Below are 16,786 nucleotides of genomic sequence, written 5' to 3' on the forward strand. Positions count from 1 at the left end.
CATAAGGACAACCGCAGGATTTCGCCGGGAGCGGGTGCTAATCTGGAAAATTGCACACGCTTCCAGCGAAATCGCGGTAAAATTTTAGCCATAACCACGTCTCACAACCGTGAGATAGGTGGTTACAGTCTGTAAAGGAATCAATACGACAATCCAGCAAAAGCCTCGTGCACCCTAAGAACACGGAGCGACTCAAGGACAACCGCCTTCTGCATTGTTCCCGCAAATGTTCTAGCATATTGTTGACACGCAGGGATGCTTTTTAGACCATTAGCAAGTGAAAGCTTGGCACCTCCAAGAGCGCCGATGATAAAGACGATCAATTTAACAGAATATTCCGGGTACAATCGTTGCAACTCCCTTATAAGGTCTAGATACCTCTCTTTCTTTTCATCTTCCTTGGTTATGATCTTTTTCTCAGCTGGTGCCGAACATTCGATAAAGAACATGGTTCGCTTCTCGAAGTCAAGAAGAACCATGTCAGGCCTCGAGTGAGCAACAGAAACAATTGTCGAGAATATAAAGTTCCAGTATATGCGACTCTTACCATTCTCGATAACTGGCTCAATTTCCCTAGGAGCATTTAGAGGAGCGATATTAAGGTTAATACCGTAGGAGTGACAGAGATGGTAATAAAGCACTCTTCGTGCCTGACTGATCCTTCACATTTCTGTGGAAGATACCGTGCATCCTCTTATCGAGAAGCTGTTCACGAAAGTTTTTCTCTTGTGCTTTCTTAATTCGGGCTTTCAGGAGTGAGTACTCGAGATAGATAAGATTTGATGCATTTTGCTCACCCCTAATACTGAAGTCAAGTCCGAGTGCTTCAGCAGCCTCCTCCGCTGCTTTGTACAGAAACGCTCCTTTGCCCACTTCTTCGTGATTCCTGACCATTTTAAGAAGAGGGTCTCTTCCATTTGCAACTCTATGTGCTGTTCTCAGTATAATCCTGTAGTGAAGACATTCAAGACTCAATATTCTGCGACCCCCTTGACGACGTGAGATGTACAGTCGCGGAACGGAAGACTTAAGATGCATGCTTTTGTTCATGTGCATAACCTTTCTTGTCCCGATATCCAGGGATCTGAGTTCGTTCTTCGTCCATGGAACTACTCCAAATGAATAGAGTAGTACCGGGACGGCAAGCATGTTCGTTGCAGATACTTTTTTCCTTACCAACAGTTCGGAAGACCAAATCTGTCGGATGAGACGTTTGTGTCTGCTTCGGAGAGTATCTTTTATAGATGTCACGTCCTGAATGCGCAAAGGTATCATGTCGCTTCTATCAACGAGCTCAGTATCTTCAGGTATGCCACTAAGTTTTCCTCGCTTCAAATAAACCTTGGCGCATTTGTCTAACCCAAATTCTATTCCAATTTCCTTAGTATATCGTTAGACAATCCCCAGAGCTAGATGCAGTTGCTCTCTGTTTTTAGCATAGATCTTAAGATCGTTCATGTAAAATACATGAGTGACCTTGTACTTTCGATCTGCAGGTTTGCCGCACAAATACCCGTCGGAATGGGGAAGTGCTAGAGATAGTGACAATAATGTAAGGCAAAAGAGGAGTGGGCTCATGATGTCGCCCTGAAAGACACCTCTCTGAAAGGTGACCTTGTTAGTTGTCCCACGATTTTTTCCAGCTGAGATAGTAAATCTGGTTTTCGAAAGCGGCATCAAACTCTGTATGCACCCAACTATTTGCGGATGAACCTTTAAGATTTCCAAAAGACAGATGAAAAGTCTATGGTATGTCGAATCGAAAGCTTGCCGATAATCAATCCAGGCTATCGATAGGTCACGCTGGTAGAATGCTGCATCTTTGCAGACACATCTATCGATGAGCAGGTTCTCCCGACATCCGGCTACACCTTTCTTTGAGCCTGGTTGTTCATACATTTCTTGCCACACAGGTTCAATTGCCCGAACAATCCTATCATTTAGGATAGCTGTGAATATCTTATAAAGCATGTTCAGACAAGTTATTGGTCTGTAATTCTTCGGGTCAGCTAAGTTGCCTATTTTCGGCAGAAGTATTGTGCGCCCTTCCACCAACCACCCTGGAATCGGCTCTTCCGACTTCCAATATGAGGTGGAAATACGGGCCAAATGCTGATGGGTTGAAGAAAACTTCTTCCACCAGAAGGTTTCGATACAATCTGGTCCCGGTGCGGAATAGATCTTCATCGCTCTTAATACTTTTTTCACTTCCTCGGTAGTGATGGGTGGGCATTCTTTATCAGGTGTTATGAGAACACATAACTCCTTGAAGCTCTTTATATTTTCTGAGTCTTCGTCCAGTCTATGCTGAACTTCGTAGACTTCTACCCAAAATACTTCGACCTCCTCTGGTTTGGGTGGGTGTTCGACAGTAACTGGAGGGTCTTGGAAGAGTCGAGATGAGTCAGAGAGAAACTGTTGATTTTCTCCGACCCACCTCTCCCTCCGCTCTAGACCTTTCTTAGCGTCAGATAGTTTCCGTATTCTCTCAACAATATGCTGTCTGATGGTAAGCAGCTTTGACTTGTTAAATGTGTGATAAAGGGTCCGGAGTTCGCGCGCGAACTTTCGAACCTTGGCGGTAAAATTCCTGCCAGATGTGATGTAGTCAATCACACACTAAATGCGGGACGCGTACTGTCTTGCCCAGCCTATCTTTATGGCAAGTTGATGCATTCGTCTTTTGGTCTTATGATCAGCCGTTGGTTTTGTTTTACCGTTCGCATCGGCCAAAGCTCTTGCTGCATTATACACACAATAATTGATAGCCGAGGGGTCGGATTCTCCGGGAAAATGTCCACGAAGCTCGTCATCCATTTCAGCCAGATCTTTAGGCTTGAGAGAAACCTTAGTGTTGATGTTTCTCCGGGTCGTAAAGCATCTCTTTTCATCTATTGGATGCCTGCCCGCGGTTGGTCTTAGTGTCGCCTCTCTTTCTCTGTTGCCGGCTTGTTCTATCTGTGGTAGAGTAGGCGTTCCGCTTATATAGCCCCTTTTCAGTATGGTTTCGCAGACGTTGCTGCGAAAATTGCGATGGCTCCGGGTGTTTCTTGCACAACAGAGCATGCAGCCGTGCAATGTAACCCCGTTCAGGGACCACAATCGCATCGTAGCACTCTAGCAAGTCGTGATTCAGACTCTCCGTCCATCCAAAGGTCACGAGATCTCGCCGATTCATCGCATTGAATTCATTTTCATTGGCTCCCCAGCTCTGTCTGAATTCAATTTTCAAAATTGTACGCAACTGTGTATTATTTTTTTCGATAATTAGTATGAAAGGATATTAATATTTCTAACTTTTACAAAAATATCAAGTGAATTTTATGTCTGGGTAAACTTGTTCACATTTTCGAAGAGATAAGTAAAATCAAATTATGGAAAAAGAGAACGAAAAATATTTACTTAAGATTCATGGTAAAATTTCAAACAATTCTTTACCAATGAGCTTTAAGAGCACATTAAAAAAGATTACAAAAAGTTTAAAATTATTTCATTATATTAAGAAAAAGAGTTTAAAAGTGTTTAAAAAAACATCTTGCCATAATATATAATTTTAGAATAAATTTCAGTAAATTTAAGAGATTTTCGGAAGTTTTGAAACGATTAAAAAACAATGAAAACTTATCAGATATTTGAGGACTTTTGTAAAAATTCGAAGATTTAAGGAGAATAAATAAGATTTTTAAACTAACTTAAAATAATCTCGTAAAATAATTTTTTTTTCAATCTAGACTTTTTGTTGACGCATGTGAAATATTCAAAAATCTTTTGTAATTTTCTTCAAATTCGTAGAAAATATTGGAAGATTTGGAAATAAAGTTTTCACATTTTAAATGAAATATTAAAAAATCTTTCCTGATTGTCTCATGAAAATTATAAAATATAAACGTCTAATAAGTCTAATAAGTGTTTTAAACTTATACAAAAAAAAGTGACGTAACTGTCGTTAGGGTGGGGGGAGGCATAACAAAATCATTCTTACTCTCTTCTGATTTTCTACTAAATATTATAAATTCCGTTTTAGTTACATTTATTTTATTTCTCCACTTGTGATAATATTTAATTAGTTTATAAATATGTCTTTGCAAGTGTTCTACTGCCTTATACTTTTTCAATGAGGAAGGAAAGATCACTGCACAGTGGCCTGGAACAGGAAGTTACTATACAAAATCACCTACAGCCTACAATTCCTAACGGATTTTCAATTTTCTTTAAAAGAAATAATCAGCGACAGTTATGCAAGAGCATGTGTTTTGAATTTTCATTATTTTATGTTTATTACATAAGCAAACAAAGAGACAAAATGAGTCATTTTTCACATATTATTTCTTATCCGTAAATAAATAATTCAATTAATTTCGTTCTTTATGAAAATATATGTCAAAGCATCTTAGCAAAATAAATAATTAGTGAGTTTTCGAATATAATTGTTATAAACAAATTATAATAATAATGTCAATATCATGAATTTTTTGCTTGAAAAGCATATTTGTATGTCTTTAGTCATAATGTGTCCCCTAAGGGTTTACATGATTTCCATTCCTGACAATCTTTCCGCTTATATCTATATTTTTTTCAATCTTATCCTTTGTTTGTATACAATTATTTACAACTATTTACATGAGTCTTATATCTAGTTTCTTATTTCTATTTCCTGCGATAGCGCAATTTAGGACTTATTAGCAAACGAGTGAACGAAAGAAGGAAAGCGAGAGTGCAAGTGAGACAGAGAGCATGAGAACGCAAACGCATCTTAGTCTACTTAACTTTTACCTTACCATTACTTACCATCATTACGCTTCTAATCTAAACGACTTCCGTTTCCTTTTTTCTTTCACTTTTTTATACCTCCATTTGTCTTTTTTCACATGCATTCTTTCATTCTCTCTCATTCGCTTCTCTAGCACACTCTAACTCCTTCATCCATTCTCCTAATCCATCCTTCCCTAGAATCTTAACCACATTCTCTTGCCAGCTTCTTTGATCTTCCATTCCTCTCCTACATCCTTCCCATACATGTTCCCATGTTTCCTCCTCCCATTCACATATTTTACACTTTTTGTTCTCTTCTTTTTCTCAGTACATCCCCTCCCTTACCTCGTTTCTCAATCTGAATCTTGCTGTTCTGGTCCACCTTCTCGCTCCCCACCCCTTTTCTAAATACTTTGGTACTTCTTCCTTTTTTATCATCTTATACCATTTATTGTATTTTGATTCCTCAATCATCCCCCATCTTTCTATTAGCTGTCTTTCCCTCTCCCTTTTTTCCAATTCTTCAGGGTTTACTCCAGTCCCACCTTCTATTCTCTATCATTAAAGAACTCCCTCCTTTCTTCTTCCCATCTCGTTAATTCGATCGCCCTCCCTCTCCTCTCTTCTACCTCCATCAAACACTTTATCGCAAACTCCTCTCCCTTTATCTTCCTCAGCTTCGTCTCAAATTTCCATGCCCTCTTTCCCGCTCTAATACTTAACTTATCCCTTTGCGTTTCTTCTCTCACCATATATCCTGGCGACCTCCAGGCTGCCCCTAGTGTCCACCTTATATACCTTTATTGTAAACTCTCAATATCTATCCTTTCTTTCCATCCCCATATCTCTGCTCCATGACTTAATACTGGCCATACCAGCGAATCAAATAAGCACATTCTCCTTCTGCAATTTTTTTAACCTTCTTTTTCCTATTCCCCATATTTTTTTCATTACCCCTGCTGCTTTTTTTTATCCTTTCTCTTATATGAGCTGTATGATCTCCTTTCGTTTGCAGAATATATCCCAAATATTTATACTCTTTGACTTCTTCTAACTTTATTCCTTTCCTTCTCCCTGTCCATTCTTTCTTCCTTCCCCCTCCTTTTCTAAACCACATTATCTTTGTCATATCTTCTTCCAAGTCTGATGTGACTCGATCTTTTTTTCTTCAACTTCTATCTTCAATCTCTCCGACAAAATAGTTACATATACTTTATACAGTGTTGGCATCAACGTCACCCCCCTATAATCGTTAACCTCTCCTTTTCCTTTCTTTACTATTGGTATAACTACTCCTTCTTTCCATAATTGTGGCCACCCCTCTCCTCTCCGTACTCTATTACACATTATCCATGCCCATTTCTCCAGTTCCTCCCCTCCATATTTCCATACTTTATTTGGAATCTCATCTATACCAGGTGCCTTTCCATCCTTCATTATTCCTAAAACCTGAACTATTTCTTCCCTTGACATTACCTCTTCCTCATATCTTTCTTTACCATATTTTTCTCCCTTTACAACTTTTCTCTCTACTCCTCCTAGCAAATCCAAAAAGTATTTCTTCCATTCTACGATTTCAATATCTTGCTTTACTCTTTTTCTTCTTTTTCTTTCTCTGTTTACTACCTTCCATACCTCTTCTTCCGTCCTAGCCTTCTCCGCCTCTTCCTCAAACCTTTATTCTCTTTCTTTTGATAATACAACTCAGTATACTCTTTCTTTTTTTCCTATATTATTTTCTATTATTTTATTCTTTTCTCCACTTTCTTAATTCCTTTTTGACCTCCTTTTTTTCTCTTTACTGTCCTCATCCCATCCACTTCTATTACCCCCTTTGCTAACTTCGTTTCTGTTTGTGCAATCTAATACTATTTTTATTTCTCCTATCATTTTTTCCATCTCCTCGTCCACTTTTCTCTCTCCAATTTTGATATTTCTGACCTTTTCTCTAAACTGATCTTTTCCTTCCCTTGACCAATCTTCTTTTCCTACACTTTTTACATTTGCTCCCCTTTTATTCACATTGCTCTTGCTTATTTGTCCCTTTAACGTCATTATTAAGGGAAAGTGATCTGAATCAATATAATCACCTATCTCTAGTTGCTTAACCTTCTCTCTTACCTCATTATCCACCAGAACATAATCAATTGCCGTTCCCCTTTCACCTCTTGAGCGTGTATATTCTCCTGTCTCATCTTCTATGTTTCCGTTTAAGATATACGATCCCAACTCCTCCAGGCTCTTCAACAACTTTTCCCCTCCCCATTTAGTACCTGATTTTTGGATTTTCTTTTTCTCTCTTCTCCCCATTCCCTTCCTCCTCTGTCACCTGTTCTCGAATTGAAATCCCCACCTATTATCAGTCTACTCTCTTCTTTATTTTCTTCAATCATTTCCTTCATCTCCTCTGCTTTCTCCTGCAAATCACCGCTCACATAAAAACCCCCACTACCTTCCACTTCTCTCCTCCCATCATTGCCTCTTCTACTATTAATCCTTCTTTTTGTTCATGCCTGTCTTTGTTATCTTTCCCGGTTATACAATCATTGCTTACTCCCATCACCATTCCTTCCATTGCTCTGCCCTTTTTATTCTTCCTCTTTGCATGTTGCACTTGCCATTTGTAACCTCTTTGGTAGGTTTCCCCTTACTCTTTTTCATCCCTTTTCATCTAGCCAGGTCTCCATCATTATATCTACATCCTATTGTGTCAAATTTCTCATAAACTCCCTATCCTTTCTCTCCAATCCTGCTATATTCCAGTAACAAATCTTCCATTCTTCCCTACTTTCGTTTCTCATCTTTTTTCTTTTCTATTATTTCTTTTTTTCCTATCTCCTGCTCCTTCCTCTCCTAGTTTCCCTGCACCTCATTTCTTACTATCTGTTCCCTTTCTTTATCCCAGTCCCATCACATTCCTAATGTCTGTATTCTCCCATACTTAACCCATGTTCTCTTTCCTTCTTTTCTTTCTTCTTCTGCTATTTTCCTCAATTTATATTGCATCTTCATTCCTACCCATGTCAAATCATCCTCTATTCTCTCTGGATTTCCATATAATAATCTTTTCTTTGTCATCACCTCCCTCTTATGTTCCCATTTCTTTAATTTCACCAGTACCATTATCTCCCCTCTTCGCACTTCCCTTCCTACATTTTGCATTTCCTCTATTTCTACCTTAGCACCAATCGTTTTTAGTACTTCGTCCACCCCTTCCTTCAGCTCTTTCCCCTCTAATCTTATACCCTTCATCACTATGTTTAATTTTCTTCCTTCCCTCTCCTTCCTTTCTATTATTTGTTCTATTTTTCTCAGCCTTTCCGTCTCCTTATTCCCACTCTCTCCCCCACCACAATCCCGGATCGAGCTTTCCAGTTTCTTCATCCTACCTTGCATCTCATCTACCTTTTTATTATTATCTTCTTCCTGCTTTTCTAGCTTTTGTTCTAATGACTGCATCCTCTTTTCTAACTTTTCCCTGATTTCTTCCCATTTTTTTATTTCTTTCTTAACTTCAGCCAATTCCCGCCTAATTTCCATCTTTAATTCCTCTTACTTTTCTCCTGCTTTTCTTCATAAATACCCTCTAATACCTCTATCATCACTTCGCGAATTTCCTTTAATCTTTCCTCTTTCATCGTAACTTCACTTTTATCCCTGCTGCCGTCTGCCCCCTTACTATTGTCACTCTTCCCTATCAAACTCTGCTTTTCCGGCGGCGATCTAAACATCTTTTGATATTTCACGCTCCCCGGATATCTTCCTTCTCTTCACTGCTTTCCCTCTCCCCTCTCTTCCTTTTGATATATGCTTCTATTGACCCTACACTTTTTGCTCGTAATCTTTCCTTTTCTATAGTTTTTTTGTACTTCCCCCTTGCCTTCCTTTCCTTTATCTCTTCTTTCTGCGTACTGAACACTTCCTGCTCTAACTCTGTTTCTTCCGCGGAGATACTCGCTCCGTTTGCTATGTATCAAATTCAAACTTTCTAGCCCTCTATTTACCATCGCTGGCTGATACCTGTCTCGCCTTTCTTTGTCGCTACCCAACCCTGCTACTACCAATCCATCAACACAGTCCTACCACCCTGTCACAAATGTCGAAACAAACTTCACACACCCTTCTACACACTTCCACAATCCACTCACCCCAAATTTCACCACAATATCAGAAAAACTCAGCATCAACAATTCCCACTACTTTACACTTTCATGCCGTTTTTGTTACTGATCTTCTTTAAAATATAGAAGTGGTGATGTTTAAAGATAAAAAATTGTCATTCGATATTATTTGTTTATTTTATAAACAAATTATGTGAACAAATGCATATTTTGGACATTTATGGTCAGAAAGCCATTTTTTTCTTTCTTGTCGCCTTCAAATTGTATTATTGGAGTTTTTTAGTAATACAGGCTTATAAATCGATAATTTTTTTTGTTTATTTTGTAAAAATTTTTTATAAACAAATGCATAGTTTGGCCATTTATAGAAAGAAAGTATCGTTTTTTCTTCCCGATCATCTTTAAAATATATAAGTGGTAATGTTTAGTGAAAAAGACTTGTGATTCGATGTTATTTGTTAATTTCATAAACAAATTATAGAAATAAATGCATTGTTTGGACATTTATGGGTAGAATTCATCGTTTTTCTCTCTTTTCACCTTCTATATTTTAAACCGAAATAAATTTTAGCCACCCTCAATAAAATTTACGTAAAACATCACTCTACTTTAAATTCATATTCATTTATAATATTTACTTATAAAATTAACAAATAATATCGAATGACAAGTCTTTATCACTAAACATCACCACCTATATATATTAAAGATGATCGGGAAGAAAAAACGACACTTTCTTTCTATAAATGGCCAAACGATGCATTTTTTCAAATAAAATTTGTTTATAAAATAAATAAATAATGACGCATGACATGTCTGCATCACTAATAATTACCAATAATACAAACTGAATGCGATAAGAAAGAACAAAGTTATTACTTTCTGTACATAAATGGCCAAACCGTGCATTTGTTTATATAATTTGCTTATAAAATAAGCAAATTATAGCAGAAAACAAATTTTCATGTTCAAGTATCATTTTGCCGATAAAATCAAGCAAATGCAACTTACAAATATACTTTTCAAGCAAACAATTCATAAGGTTGACATTATTGTTAATATAATTTGTTTGTAACAATTATATTCGAAAACCCACTAATTATTAGTTTTCTAAGGTGCTTTGACATATATTTTCATAAAGAACGAAATTAATTGAATTATTTATTTAAAGATAAAAAATAATAAGTGAAAAATGACTCATTTTGTCTCTTTGTTTGATAATGTAAAAAACAGAAAATAATAAAACTTCAGAAATATAATCCATACATGCTCTTGCGCAACTATCGCTGATTATTTCTATTAAAGAAAATTGAAAATCGGTTAAGAATTGTATGATGTAGGTGATTTTGAACAGGAAATTCCTGATCCAGCCCACTGTGCGCTGTTACATCAGCGAATATTACAATGTTCGTATCTTTATTCTTTGATATCGTTGACGTAAAATAAAAATAAATTGGTTCCCAGAATCGAACCCTGTGGAACACCTGCTACTATATCTTGCAAATCGGATTTCTTATTATTACATAATACTGTACATTTTCTATTACTCAAATAGCTTAGGATAAGTTTAACAATATGCCTATGTACACTTAGTTTATGTAGTTTGTGAATAAGTCCTCAAGTGCCAAGCGGTATCAAATGCTTTTTATAAATCTAAGAATATTTTTGTGGTTGATTTATTAATGTTAAAATTTGTGCTGATATGATTTGTGAGGCGAGCTTGCTGTTGGACGGTGCTATGTTTTTCTCTAAAGCCAAATTGTTCATCAGTTAAGATTTTCTTTGTAGATTCGAATTTCTTGAGACGTTTTATTGCTTTCCTAATCTCAGAGGGCGATGTCAAATCTATTGAATCTATTTTTAAACCAGTCTCAAGAATTTCTCTTAAACTACCATTAACTAATGTTTCAGTTCTCATGTCTTCCATTTTGTCGATGAGATAATGCACTTCCTCAAAGTTTACAGCCAACGCATTTGCCTTATCTACATCGCTGTAGACGAGACCTTTCAAATTCTGCAGTTTATTATCCCAATTCCCATTATTGAATTTCGAATTGTTTTATGCCAATTCTTTGCTTACTTTGCAAATTTGATTTCTTTCCGATATAAGATCGATTACGCTTTCAGGCTAGGGTATTGAATCACTTATAAATGTAGTTGTAGGTAGTTTAGTTCGTTCAGTGTATCATTTGTTATGTCCTCAGTTATGTTTTTCAAAATACCTATACCAGCTGTGCTGCAAAGGCGGTTGTGCATTTAGGGATAGCGAGTTAGTGTGTCTGAAGTTAGAATTTTCAAGTGTTTTTTGACTATATAGTTATAAATTGTTTTGCTATTACTATTGCTATTTCTGCAATTCCAGTGACTGTGTTTCGCACTGAAGTCCACCAAAGCTAATTTTTTCTATATTTCTGAATATTTCATTGATATCCTTGTTTTTCATTTTTTGTGAAGGCACATAAATTGATATTAGAATAAGATTATTGAATGTAGACGATTTCTCCATCTTTTATCGAAGTTTTTTACCCTGATGTGTTGAAGTTATGTTTGTGTTTTAGTTTTGTTTCATTAATCATGAAAATATCTATATTATGGTTGTTTAGAAAGTTCCTCATCTCACATTGTTGGTATATAATGCCGTTGGCATTCCAACGTGCTACAAGTAAATTATTCTTATTTTGAATTTCCAAATTGTATCATATACTCATAGAATATCATTGCTTCATCGTCAGTTTTGTCGAGTTCATGAAACAGACCTTTAAAAAGTTCTAACATTTTCTTTATATTACATTTTTTTTGTAAAGACTTACAGATTTTTGAGTATTCGATGAATAGATGAGCTTCTTTGCTGTCCTGGTATTGGTACTGTTGATGTAGTTGTACACTGCGTGGACGTCGCGCTAGCGCACTTGGTATTTTCCAATATTCGTTAGAGTTAGAGTTAACTCTATCTTGATAACACTTGCAATTAAAGGAGTTAACTGTTTGTGGTTCCGAACAGTTAGCACATTTTGGTGCATCTTTCTTTGGTTTTTGACACTTCTTCGTTGTGCCCTTCTCCACACAATGCTTGGATGTTTTTAAGATTAAATATGTGTTCACCTTTCATGTGTGAGTCATGCACTATAGGTGTGGTGGATAGTCCTGATTCTTGTCGTTCACTATGGACATGGTGTGGATTTTTTTTGGCTCAAGGCCAAATTCTTTTAACTCCAATTGGATATCATTGGTGTCCATCCTTGGTAATCCTTTGATCAGAAATTTCTTGTTTCTCCTTGGACCGCGTATGAGTAGAATGGAATTTAATTTTTCAGTAGGTAATCCTTGTTAAGTTCATGCGCCTCCATCCCGACTGGCTAGAGAGAGAGAGAGAGCGCCTTTTCTGATATTTTCATCCTTATTTGCTTGGTATTTTCTTCAGGTTGTCATAGAGTGAACGTATTTTTGCATTTTTCACGCTAGGATCGGTTATTACTTCTCAGGAATAGACATTACTTCTGACTGGCGCGTTGTTATATACGTATATACATATATACCCCAGGACTACCGCCTTCTGCATTTTTTCCGCAAGTGTTTTAGCATATTGTTGACACGCAGGGATGCTTTCCCGGCTATTAACGAGTGAAAGCTCGGCACTTCCAGGAGCACCGATGATAAGGACGATTAGTTTAACAGAATATTCCGGAAACAATCGTTGCAACTCCCTTATAAGGTCTCGATACCTCTCTTTCTTTTCATTCTCCTTGGCTATGATGTTTTTGTCCGCTGGTGCCGAAAATTCGATAACGAACATGGTTCGCTTCTCTAAGTCAAGAAGAACCAAGTCAGGCTTGGAGTGTGCAACAGAAAAAAATGTCGAGAATATAAAGTTCCAGTATATTCGGCACTTCCCGAGCTAAATGCTCGGGGTGTGCATGACACGCCCTGCAGCTATAATCAGGAATGTCTTGGCTCAAAATGTGGCGACGTATATTGTGCTTAACCCTAATACTGAACATAAGTCCGAGTGTTTCAGCAGCCTCCTCCGCTGCTTTGTACAGAAACGCCCTTTTGCCCACTTCTTCGTGCTTCCTGACCATTTTAAGAAGAGGGTCTCTTCCGTTTGCGACTGTATGTACCATATCCAGATTAATCCTGTTGTGAAGACATTCAAGAGTCAATATTCCGCGACCACCTTGATGGCGTAAGATGTAGCGTCGCAAAACAGAAGACTTAAGATGCATGCATTGGTTCATGTCCAAATGAATAGAGTACTACAGGGACGGCAAGCATGTTCGTTGCAGATACTTTGTTCCTCGCCAACAGTTGGGAGGACCAAATCTGCCGGATGAGACGTTTGTATCTCCTTTGGAGAGTATCCTTTGTAGATGTCACATCCTGAATGCGGCTCTGTGGCACGCACAGGTATGTATAAGTCTCTACAGCGCGAAGGTGTCGCATAGGGCTTCTATCGACCAGCTAAGGGTCTTCAGGGATGCCATTAAGTTTTCCTCGCTTCAAAGAAACCTTGGAACATTTGTCTAACTTTCGCAAAAGTACCTCTCGGAAAGGTGACCTTGTTAGTTGTCACACGATTTTTTCCAGAGGAGATAATAAATCTGGTTTTCGAAAGCGGCATCAATCTCTCTATGCACCCAACTATTTGCGGATGAACCTTTAAGATTTCCAAAAGACAGATGATAAGTCAATGGTATGTCGAATCGAAAGCTTGCCGATAATCAATCCAGGCCATCGATAGGTCACGCTGGTAGAATGCTGCATCTTTGCAGACACATCTATCGATGAGCAGGTTCTCCCGACATCCGGCTACGCCTTTCTTTGAGCCTGGTTGTTCATACATTTCTTGCCACACAGGTTCAATTGCTCGAAGAATCCTATCACTCAGGATAGCTGTGAATATCTTATACAAGGTGTTCAGACAAGTGATTGACAAGTGTTAGCTCCGGGTGTTTCTCGCACCACAGAGTATGCAGTCGTGCCATGTAATCCCGTTCAGGGGCCAAACTCTCATCGTAGTACTCTAGCAAGTCGCGATTCTAGAGTGGTCTCCTAACCACTACCGACAAGGTGAAAAAAGTATTTAGAGGGATAAAGAACTATTCCGCTCCGGGACAAGATGGTATCAATATTTTCTGGTGTAAGAAGTTTCCTTTAACCCCTCAGTATTTGGCCCGTATACCAGCGTGACCAACGATTATACCCGGAATATTCTGTTAAACTAATCGTCCTTATCATCGGCGCTCTTGAAGGTGCCAAGCTTTCACTCATGAATAGCCTGCAAAGCATCTCTGCGTGTTAAAAATATGCTAAAACACTTGCGGGAGGAAATTGTCAGAGAAAATCTACAGTTTCTCTCTAACCCATCTCGACTAATCTTAGTAATCTTAATCTCGAACGAATCGTTCATAGACCTTCCAGTTACTGTCCAATACCCACCCAAACCAGAGGAGGTCGAAGTATTTTGGAGAGAAGTCTACGAAGTGCAGTATAGACTGGACAAAGACTCAGAAAATATAAATAGCTTCAAGGAGTTATGTGTTGACCTCATAACACCTGATAAAGAATGCCCACCCATCATTACCGAGGAGGTGAAAAAAGTATTAAGAGGGACGAAGAACTATTCCGCACCGGGACCAGATTGTATCAAAACCTTTTGGTGGAAGAAGTTTTCTTCAACCCATCAGCATTTGGCCCGTATTTTCACCTCATATTTGAAGTCGGAAGAGCCGATTCCGGAGTGGTTGGTGGAAGGGCGCACAATACTCCTGCCGAAAATAGGACACTCAGCTGACCCGAAGAATTACAGGCCAATAACTTGTCTGAACACACTTTATAAGATATTCACAGTTATCCTAAATGATAGGATTGCTCGGACAATTGAACTTGTGTAACAAGAAATGTATGAACAACGAGGCTCAAAGAAAGGCGTAGCCGGATGTCGGGAGAACCTGCTCATCGATACATGTGTCTGCAAAGATGCAGCATTCTACTAACGTGACCTATCGATTGCCTGGATTGATTATCGGAAAGCTTTCGATTCGACTTTCCATAGACTTATCATCTCCCATAGGTTCATCCGCAAATAGTTAATTGCATAGTGAGATTGATGCCGCTTTGGAAAACCAGATTTACTATCTCATCTGGAAAAAATTGTGTGACAACTAGCAAGGTCACCTTTCAGAGAGGCGAAACCATGAGCCCACTCTTTTGCCTTACATTATTGCCACTGTCTCTAGCACTTCGCCATTCCGACGGGTACTTGTGCGGTAAACCTGCAGATCGAAAGTACAAGGTCACTCATTATTTTACATGGATGATCTTAAGATCTATGCTAAAAACAAAGAGCAACTACATCTAGCGCTAGGGATTGTCGAACGATATACTAAGGAAATTGGAATGGAATTTGGGTTAGACAAATGCGCCAAGGTTTATTTGAATCGAGGAAAACTTAATGGCATCCCTGAAGATCCTGAGCTCGTTGATAGAGGTGCTATACGACACCTTTGCGCTGGAGAGACTTATACATACCTGAGCGTGCCACAGAGGCGCATTCAGGCTGTGACATCTATAAAGGATACTCTCCGAAGCAGATACAAACGTCTCATCCGGCAGATTTGGTCTTCCGAACTGTAAGCGAGGAACAAAGTATCTGCAACGAACATGCTTGCATCTCACGTGGTTAAGGGGGTCGCGGAATATTGAGTCTTGAATGCCTTCACAACAGGATTATTCTGGGTACAGTACATAGAGTTGCAAATGGAAGAGACCCTCTTCTTAAAATGGTCAGGAATCACGAAGAAGTGGGCAAAGGAGCGTTTCTGTACAAAGCAGCGGAGGAGGCTGCTGAAACACTCGGACTTGACTTCAGTATTAGGGGGGAGCAAAATGCATCAAATCCTATGTATCTCGAGTACTCACTCCTGAAAGCCCGGATTAAGAAAGCACAAGAGAAAAGCTTTCGTGAACAGCTCCTCGATAAGAGGATGCACGGTATCTTTGACAGAAATGTTAAGGATCAGTCCATGTCTTGTGAGCTAACGTTTGCTTTCCTTAAATCGCCCGGATTGCAGTCTGGTATGGAGGGTTTCATTTTTGCATGCCAAGACGGTGTCATGTCCACCTTAACATACCGTGGTCACATTTTGAGTCAAGACATTCCCGATGATAGCTGCAGGGCATGCCATGCACACCCCGAGCATTTAGCTCACATACTATCTAGTTGTCCAACTCACGCGAGAACGACCTACATTCAAAGGCAGAATGCGGCACTAAGAGTTCTATATTACCATCTCTGTCACTCTTACGGTATTAACCTTAATATCGCTCCTCTAAATGCTCCTAGGGAAATTGAGTCAATTTCCGAGAATGGGAAGTGCCGCATATACTGGAACTTTATATTCTCGACAATTGTTTCGGTTGCTTACTCGAGGCCTGACATGGTTCTTCTTGACTTCGAGAAGCGAACCATGTTCGTTATCGAATTTTCGGCACCAGCTGACAAAAACATCATAACCAAGGAGAATGAAAAGAAAGAGGGGTATCGAGACGTTATAAGGGAATTGCAACGATTGTACTCGGAATATTCTGTTAAACTAATCGTCCGGATCATCGGCGCTCTTGGAGGTGCCAAGCTTTCACTTGCTAATGGCCTAAAAAGCATCCCTGCGTGTCAACAATATGCTAAAACACTTGCTGGAAAAATGCAAAGGCGGTTGTCCTTGGGTTGCTCCATGTTCTTAGGTTGCACGAGGCTTTTGCTGGATCATCGTATTGATTGCTTTACCGACTGTAACCACCTATCTCACGGTCGTGACATGTGGTTGTGGCTGAAATTTTACCGCGATTTCGCTGGGAGCGGGTGCAATTTTCCAGATTAGCACCCGCTCCCGGCGAAATCCTGCGGTTGTCCTTAT

General features: G+C 38.8%; 1 protein-coding gene across 12 annotated transcripts in view; it reads left to right on the plus strand.

Moving 5' to 3' along the window:
* Nucleotides 1-16,786, plus strand: part of LOC117168793 (DENN domain-containing protein Crag) — a 205,549-nt gene that overhangs the window by 154,125 nt on the left and 34,638 nt on the right. The gene's annotated exons all lie outside the window — the stretch shown is intronic.

This window comes from Belonocnema kinseyi, chromosome 3 (genome assembly GCF_010883055.1).
Source record: "Belonocnema kinseyi isolate 2016_QV_RU_SX_M_011 chromosome 3, B_treatae_v1, whole genome shotgun sequence".
NCBI classification, from domain to species: Eukaryota; Metazoa; Arthropoda; class Insecta; order Hymenoptera; family Cynipidae; genus Belonocnema; species Belonocnema kinseyi.